Raw genomic sequence first — 7,681 nt, forward strand, 5'->3', positions numbered from 1 at the left:
AGAAATTGTTTGTCAACAGAGTTGACCCGGTTGGTTGACCGTGAACCGTCGGCGCTTCATCACATCTCCACGAGAGGGCCCGCTGCCACCGCGAGCCCCCGTGCGATTCAAGATTTTCTGAGTCAAATTCGATGGGGGAGCGCCGCTATTACTAAGTCGGCGCCGGTCTGAAGGATGGGATTTTCCATAACCTCTATGACCCAGAGGAGTCAACGCCTGGGTTGACCCGCCTCGTCTCTGCTTTGAACTCTTTGCCGCGCGATGAGCTGCCGCTTTTACAAATCGAATCCGAGAGCAGATCAGCTGACAAAAATCACCAAAGCTACGTACTGGGTTCAAACAAGTCAATATCATGGAATAGTTCTTCAAGCAGACGAGGTCAGGTTAGTTATGACCCGGCGCCGTTGCCGAGTGTCAGGAGATTTTTACCCTGAGTCATTGCCATGACCCGCCTCAAAGCTACTGACCCGCCGCTCTGATCTAAATCGCCATCTGATGAGCTGCCCCGGCTGTGTCGAGCAGCCCACCTCCGATCCGTCGCCCTGTGTGACCTGTACCGTGGTCTTGGGGTGCCGTCCGTCTGAACTGAAGCTGGCAGATAGTCACCGGCCACCTCGTTGACCACTTCTGGTGGAGCTCCTGCGAGACCCGCCGCTGACCCGGTCATGTGTCTTCTGCAACAAACGGCTTCGCCGGCTCGATGGTGCTGCTGTCCGAGATCTGCTGCCGGTTCACTCCTCCGCTCAAGCTGCCTTACTGAGCCGGCCCCGTCAAATCGCAGTTGCATCATCGTCTTCACGCCACGCTGCTGCAATCACGACCATGGCACGATAAGTCATTGTTTGCATCAACCACGACCCAGGAGCGAGTTATCCATGGACTTGGACTCCTCCGTTTAACCGGCCACTTCCTCGCACGGCAAATCACCGCCTCGCCGGTCAGTCCCGTCTGCGGGCCGACCTGGAACAGACTCGCTGCACCCGCGGGCTGACTCCACCTCGCCGCTGGGTCCATCACTCCTCAATTGACCCGTCTGGCGGTTTACGCATCTACGGCCCGATCTCCGTCGACGCTGCATGTTGACTCGCCTCGCGGGTCCTCCTCCACGCCGGCCGCATTAAACCGGCCACGGCCGCCGGGTCTCCAACGCGGTTGAGCTGCCAGCGCCACTACACCATGCCTCTCCAACCCGGCACCGCCGCGAAGGCACCTCTTTGACCCGCCGGAGCACCCTTGCTCCGCCTCCATGACCACATCTAGAGCGGCCTCCATGACCCGGCCTCGTTGCCTTAAACCGGCGCCCCCGAGCAGTCACCTCCAAGTCGCCATGGCCGCGCGTTGTTCCGAGCCACAAGCCGCCTCCACCTGAGGGCCGGCCCGCCATGACGAGTCGCGGAATCGCTTCCGCTGGCTTCTTTCTGAGCCGTCAAATCGCCTCCGTTAAACCACCGTCGCCGCCGAGCCGCCCTGACGGGTCGCCGGTCGTGCTTCCACTATCCCGATGCTCTAAGCCGGCCCTGCGTCGTAACACTCTGAGCCTTGCTCCGCCTCGCTGGGGCCTCCTAAAGTCGCTGTGGTTAATCTCATCGCACCCACATCAAATCGGCCTGGCCAAGCCGCTGTCGGGCCTCGTCTCGCCGTCTTCACCGAGCCGCCTCAACACCTCTGAATCGCTTCCGCAGAGCTACCGTGGCTCCCCTCGCTGTAGGCTTACCTCCAGGTCGCCGACCCCTCACCGGAGAGGCTCCAAGTCACCGCCTCCATCCTGAGCTGCTTTTGAGCGCCGCCTCCGTCCAGAGCCGTCGCTTCGAGCGCCGTTTCCTCTGCGGGCTGCTATGATCGGCCTCTTCACTTCAACTGTCCTCGTCGCGTCCGCAGCTACCATTGTGCCACGGCCTCGCCAGACCTCCAATCCGTTCCGCGACCTCGCCGGAGCAGGCCTCGAAGCCCCTGCCGCCTCGTCGTCGTGGCCGCTTCTCCGGCCTTGCCTCCGCTCAGATTTGCTCCGAGTCGCGGTCACGTCCGCACCCGAGACGCGCCTCCGAGCCACCTACCGCTCGCCACAGCCGAGCTCGGTCCTGCAGCCTCTAAACCGGGTCAAATCCTGGGTCACGCCGCTTCTAAGTCAAGCTCGCCGTGTTCACCTTACCTCGACCCGCCCTGTTCGCTTCCGCGGCCAAGCTGCCGCATCAGCTCTTGTGTCAGGCTTTGCCCTGCCTGCTTACCGTCGGCCCGCTACTGATGTGGCACGCTTCAACGCCTGCCGCTCCGACGCGGTCTCCGCCAACTTGCCAAAGCTCCGAGCCGCAATTGAGGATCCGATCGATCTTCAAGTCGCCACGCTTCTGCAGTGCTTTATCTCCGCTGTGTGAGGGTCGGCCTGGTTTGCCTCTGCATCTATGAATTTGCCTGATGGCCGCCTTCCCCTCTACTGCAGTTTTCTTCGCGGAATCCCTCTGGCATAAGCTAATGTCCCGATCTTGAACCGCCACCGGGTCAAGCTGACCCGTTTCTGCTCCGCCCCGTTACCCTTGCAACGTGCGACAGTCGCTGCCTGTGGCCATAATAAGCCGTTTCGGCATGAGCAATTGGCGAGCAACTCACCCCGTCTGGTTTGACCGCCTGCTGGTTATGCTCTGCCCCGCCCGTTGCCGGGTCTTCACACCAGCTGCCCGGCTGTATAGATGCCAGTGAGGAGAAAACTGCTGGTGCGGTTGATGTTAATGCTGCAGATGAAGACATACAGACTGCCTGCTATTAACCTTGTAGATAGTAAGCAAAGGCCTCAGAAGAGTCACCGTAGTAGCACATGCGCAGGTGTTAACTATTCCAGAGACAACCTTTAGAAAAAAATGTTGAGGAGATGAGAAAAAGAGATACAACAGGGCGCGTGCTCACATATTTAACAACAGTGGTAGCGGTGGTCCATTTTCTTGGAGTTGAGCTCAAACAAACGGGTTTGGTTACCAGTGGTGCAAGTATGCATATAATGTGCACAGCAAGGCATTTGCACCCGGAGCAGAGATAAAAAGAAAAGGGGTTCTATTGCCTTGCTGAACAAAAAACAGTCAAAGTGCTATTTTTCTAAACTCTTACTTGGTATAATTAAATATCATCCAAAGCTTTTTCCACGGTATACTATTGTGTACACAGGTCAATTAACTCATGGCCAAAGTATGACCCGGTCTCGCGCATTGTCATTGGAGGTCGCGTCTACATCCATGCTATGTCAAATTGCTCAGCGGATGTGTGCAAACCGCTGCCCCTGCGGTCTGGTCTACATCAACACATCGGGCCGCACCTGTCTGCATGAGTTGTTTATTGAGTATGAGCAAGTCGCTGCTTGGGTAGCCCGGTTTTCTTCCAACAAATTGTAGGTAAATTATCATCAGCCGCCGTCTGCGCTGGATGGCTCAATGGACATGCGCACAAGTTGCCGCCACTACAGTTTGATTAACTTCAAACAGCCAGTTGGAAGGAACTATTGGCCGAGTTGGTGACATGGCTCATACGGGATCATTTATAACCCGTTGGGATTCAACATATTTCAACAATCTGTTGTTCAACTATATGTCGGTTTATACCACGGTCAAATATAGAGAACCTCAAGACAACTCCTCGAGTCATCTTAAGACTCGGGGACTACGATGACATGACTTGGTGGAATTGGCCAGTTTCGATGAGTTCAAGGACTCTGGGTCATTCGAGGGAAGATAACCCAGTCGCGGAGGCTACCACCATATTGGTGAAAAATTTAAAGGCCGTTAGAAGATTTCCAGCTCAAAATGAGGATTCTGGTTCAAAATCCAGTTCAAGGGAGACTTCTTTACCACAAAGCTTTGAAGCTCTCAATATCCGGTTCACAATTCGGCTCAAGGACAATCTGTCTCCCACAAAGTTTTGAAGCTTTCAAATCAGGTTTAAAGTTTGGGTTCAAAAAGAAATAATCTCTCGTAAGTTCGAGTCCTCAGAAAAATTAAAGGTTGCCAAGGAGAACTTGCTGCCATGATGCGCGGTTCAAACATGGGTATCCTGCCTTACGGCTTATCTTATTATGGTCACTTGGGGGCTTCCTACTCATCGAGCATAGCTGTCGGTACCCTCTTGATCGGCGCAATGCCAAAACTTATATGATCACTTGGGGGCTTCCTGGTCAAACATAGGTCGTATTCGAACCAAAGAGAACATAGCTATCAGTACCCTCTTGATCGGCACAATGCCAAACTCACTAGGGGGCTTCTTGATCGTATTCGAATCATAGCTTAACCCCTTTTGGGTCCGACTTTGATCGTATTCGAATCAGAGTCATTAAAAAACTCTCAAGGTCATTTGGGGGCTTCCTGTTCAAACATAGGTCGTATTCGAACCAAAGAGAACATAGTTGTCGGTACGCTCTTGATCGGCGCAGCGCCAAAGCCACTGGGGCTACATGATCATATTCGAATCCTAGCTTAACCCCTTTGAAACGGTATACTGATCATATTCGAATCAGAAGCCTCAATTTTTCCTTCTATTTGGCTTAAGTTTTTTTTAAACAATCTTTGATTTTGTCTTGAGACTTTTTTTGTTCAGGTCTAGGTATAAGTGTTGTTTAAATTTAACCCGGCTTGACTTTGGATGATAAGTCGCCATCATATGACAATCATAAACATTTGGAAGTTTTGACTTCTAAAGATTGGGTTACCACCCTTACTGCACAGGTATCCTAAACCGGCAGTACAATATCACAGGAACCAGTTTTCCAAACCGGATTATATTATTCAAATATGTAATAGCCAACATGGCTGGATTTTTACTATGGTTATCAATAGCCAATATTATGATGGAGGTCTTCAAAGTCGCTTCAGCGCAATGGTTATTATTTTATCAATGGACATGGTTTATTTTTACAATGGAGGGAATAGTCCCGAGTCGCTGCAGGCTTACGACCCGGCACTTGGGGGCTACATTATTCATATTGAGATTACATCAAATACGCAAGTCCCATGTCACTGCCAGCATGCACCATGGCACTTGGGGGATAATGTAAAGTCATTTTTTGCTCTAACTTATTGAAGACCCGACTCATCACATTGTAATGAGCCGGCCCTTGGGGGCTACCAATTGCTCGTGTCAAAATTCAAGGTACACAAGCCTCAGTTCATTATATTGAAAGATCCACTACTTAGTTGGTAGAGTACAAAGCTCTTAACCTTATGGACGTGGGTTCAAGCCCCATGGTGGAGATTACATCATATGATGTTACTATCAATGAATTATATACAAAGTCCCAGCTCAGTATTATCTTATTGAGCCGGCCCTTGGGGGCTACATGTTGCTGCTCAAGTCTACATGATCATATTTACAAAGTCCCTGCTCATTATTGCATAATGACCCGACCCTTGGGGGCTACAAATGATATGAATATAATGGAGATCTACATCTTCAAGCCGGCTGAAAATCAGATGAGTATTTCAAGGCCAATATTCTTCACAATATTTTTCTGTGAGAAACCAATGTCAGCAAATTGATTGTGAAGCTGGTATATTGACCCGGACTTCCCACAAGAAGGAAATGACAAGGACTTAAGGATGATCAGGTACCGGCTTACAAGAGTTCTTAACCCAGAGTATAATCTGTCAAAATTGTTCTTGTGTTTATAGGATCAGCTTAACATGGATGAATCCAAATTAAACTGGGGGCTAATGTCGGGAATATACCCCATGGTGTAACCCGGCCGAAGATATGACCTGGCTGGGACTTGATGTTTCATTGGTGACCCGGCATACTATAAGCCGGCGAGAACAGTTAAGCAGGTTAACCTGGCAGACACAGTCATGTAACTCGGCAGACATAGTCATGTAACCCGGCAGGCACAGTCATGTAACCCGGCAGACGGTAAGCTAGATGGTAAGCCAGATGGTAAGTCAGATCGTAAGTCAGACCATAAGTCAGATTGTAAGCAAGATCGTAAGCCAGACCGTAAGTCAGATTGTAAGCCAGATTGTAAGAAGCCCAAGACGTTAAAGAAACCCATGGAGAGAAGCCCATGATGAGAAGTCAGAGTAGTTTAAGTCTTAGTTCGAGATGGACTCTACATGTAACCCGCCCCTCCAACTTATATAAGGAGGGGCAGGGCTCCCAAGAGGGACATGCAAGAAGAAACAATCTCTAGGGCTAGACACAAAGAGCCGGCTTACGAGCGACTCCCTCATGATCATAATGAGACCTAGCCACAAACAACATGTAGGGTTATTACCGGATGATGTTTCCCGGGGCCCGATGCTGTCTTAATCCTTGTTTTATGTTGTGTTTCTCGATTCCGCCCAACCCCTCTCAAGCTACCACATAGATGCGTTGGCCTCGCGACTAAGTCCTGACATTAAGGACATCTGTCGTGACAATTCCACGACATTTGAGGTGCCTTGGGCACCCCCAATCTTGAGCTCTTGCCTCTCCTCCTTCTCCTCTTATCGAGACCTCCTTGATCTTTGATCACTTCATCCACACAAAACTCAACAGAAAGCTCGGTAAGATCCGTTAGTATAATAAAGCAAATCACTACTCTAAGTATTGTTACAAACAAATTCATATTTTGTTTTTGCATTGTATCTACTGTAATATAACTTTTTCATGGCTTATTCCACTGATAGAATCGATAGTTTCATCAAAACAAGCAAAACAATGCATCAAAAACAGAATCTGTCTTAAATAGGAAAGTCTGTAGCAATCTGAACATCTACCATACTTAAGGTACTCCAAAAATTCTGAAACATTAGGAAAATAAACAATTTTTATATCAAGACTGTGCAAAAAGTTTCAGGAACTTTCGATGCTCCAGTAAAAAATGTAAAATCGCGCACTACAACCAAAGTTTCTGTTTTTGCACCGCACATACCAACAAGCAATCTAATCATCCTAAAGGGAAATCTTGGCACATTATTTTTATAATACAATGGAATTGTACAAGGGGATAATTATTGTTCCGAGAACTTTGATGAAAAATTCTACATTGTTTCCATGAGCCTGAAGAAGGAGCAGTACTACCGCTTGCGCGGTACTACCGCTCCCCCTTGCGGTACTACCGCAAGGCAGGAGGGTCACGGCCTGGGAAGGGCGCGGATGAAATAAATTACATCCGTGCTTACTTCCGCAGAAACTAGGATGGTGCAAAAACCCGACGCGGTACTACCGCTTGCGAGGCGCGGTACTACCGTGGTCGGCGCGGATGTAAAAAATTACATCCGCGCCTACTACCGCGACACTGCGGTACTAGGCAGAAGGGCCACGGTACTACGACTCAAAGGGAGCGGTACTACCGTGGGCCCCCGCGGTACTACCGCGCTGGACGAGCGGTACTACCGTGGGGGGCGCGGATGTAAAAAATTACATCCGCCCCTACTACCGCACCGGAGCGGCACTAGGCCAGGGTGTCGCGGTACTACCGCACCAAAGGGGCGGTACTACCGTGACGCACCGCGGTACTACCGCTTGTACCTGCGGTACTACCGCAAGTACAGCAGTAGTCGCCAGTTTTCACACAACCAAGATAACGACGGGTAGCTACAAAGTGCAAGGAAAGGAGGGACAAGTGTACGTGTGATTCCACCCTACCTTTCTGACGCGGACCCCCTCTTAATAGTACGGCTCTCCTACGAGTCAACTCCACCAAAGAGAAACGTAGAACAACGCCGGCTTTAAC

This window comes from Triticum dicoccoides, chromosome 3B (assembly GCF_002162155.2).
Source record: "Triticum dicoccoides isolate Atlit2015 ecotype Zavitan chromosome 3B, WEW_v2.0, whole genome shotgun sequence".
NCBI classification, from domain to species: domain Eukaryota; kingdom Viridiplantae; phylum Streptophyta; class Magnoliopsida; order Poales; family Poaceae; genus Triticum; species Triticum dicoccoides.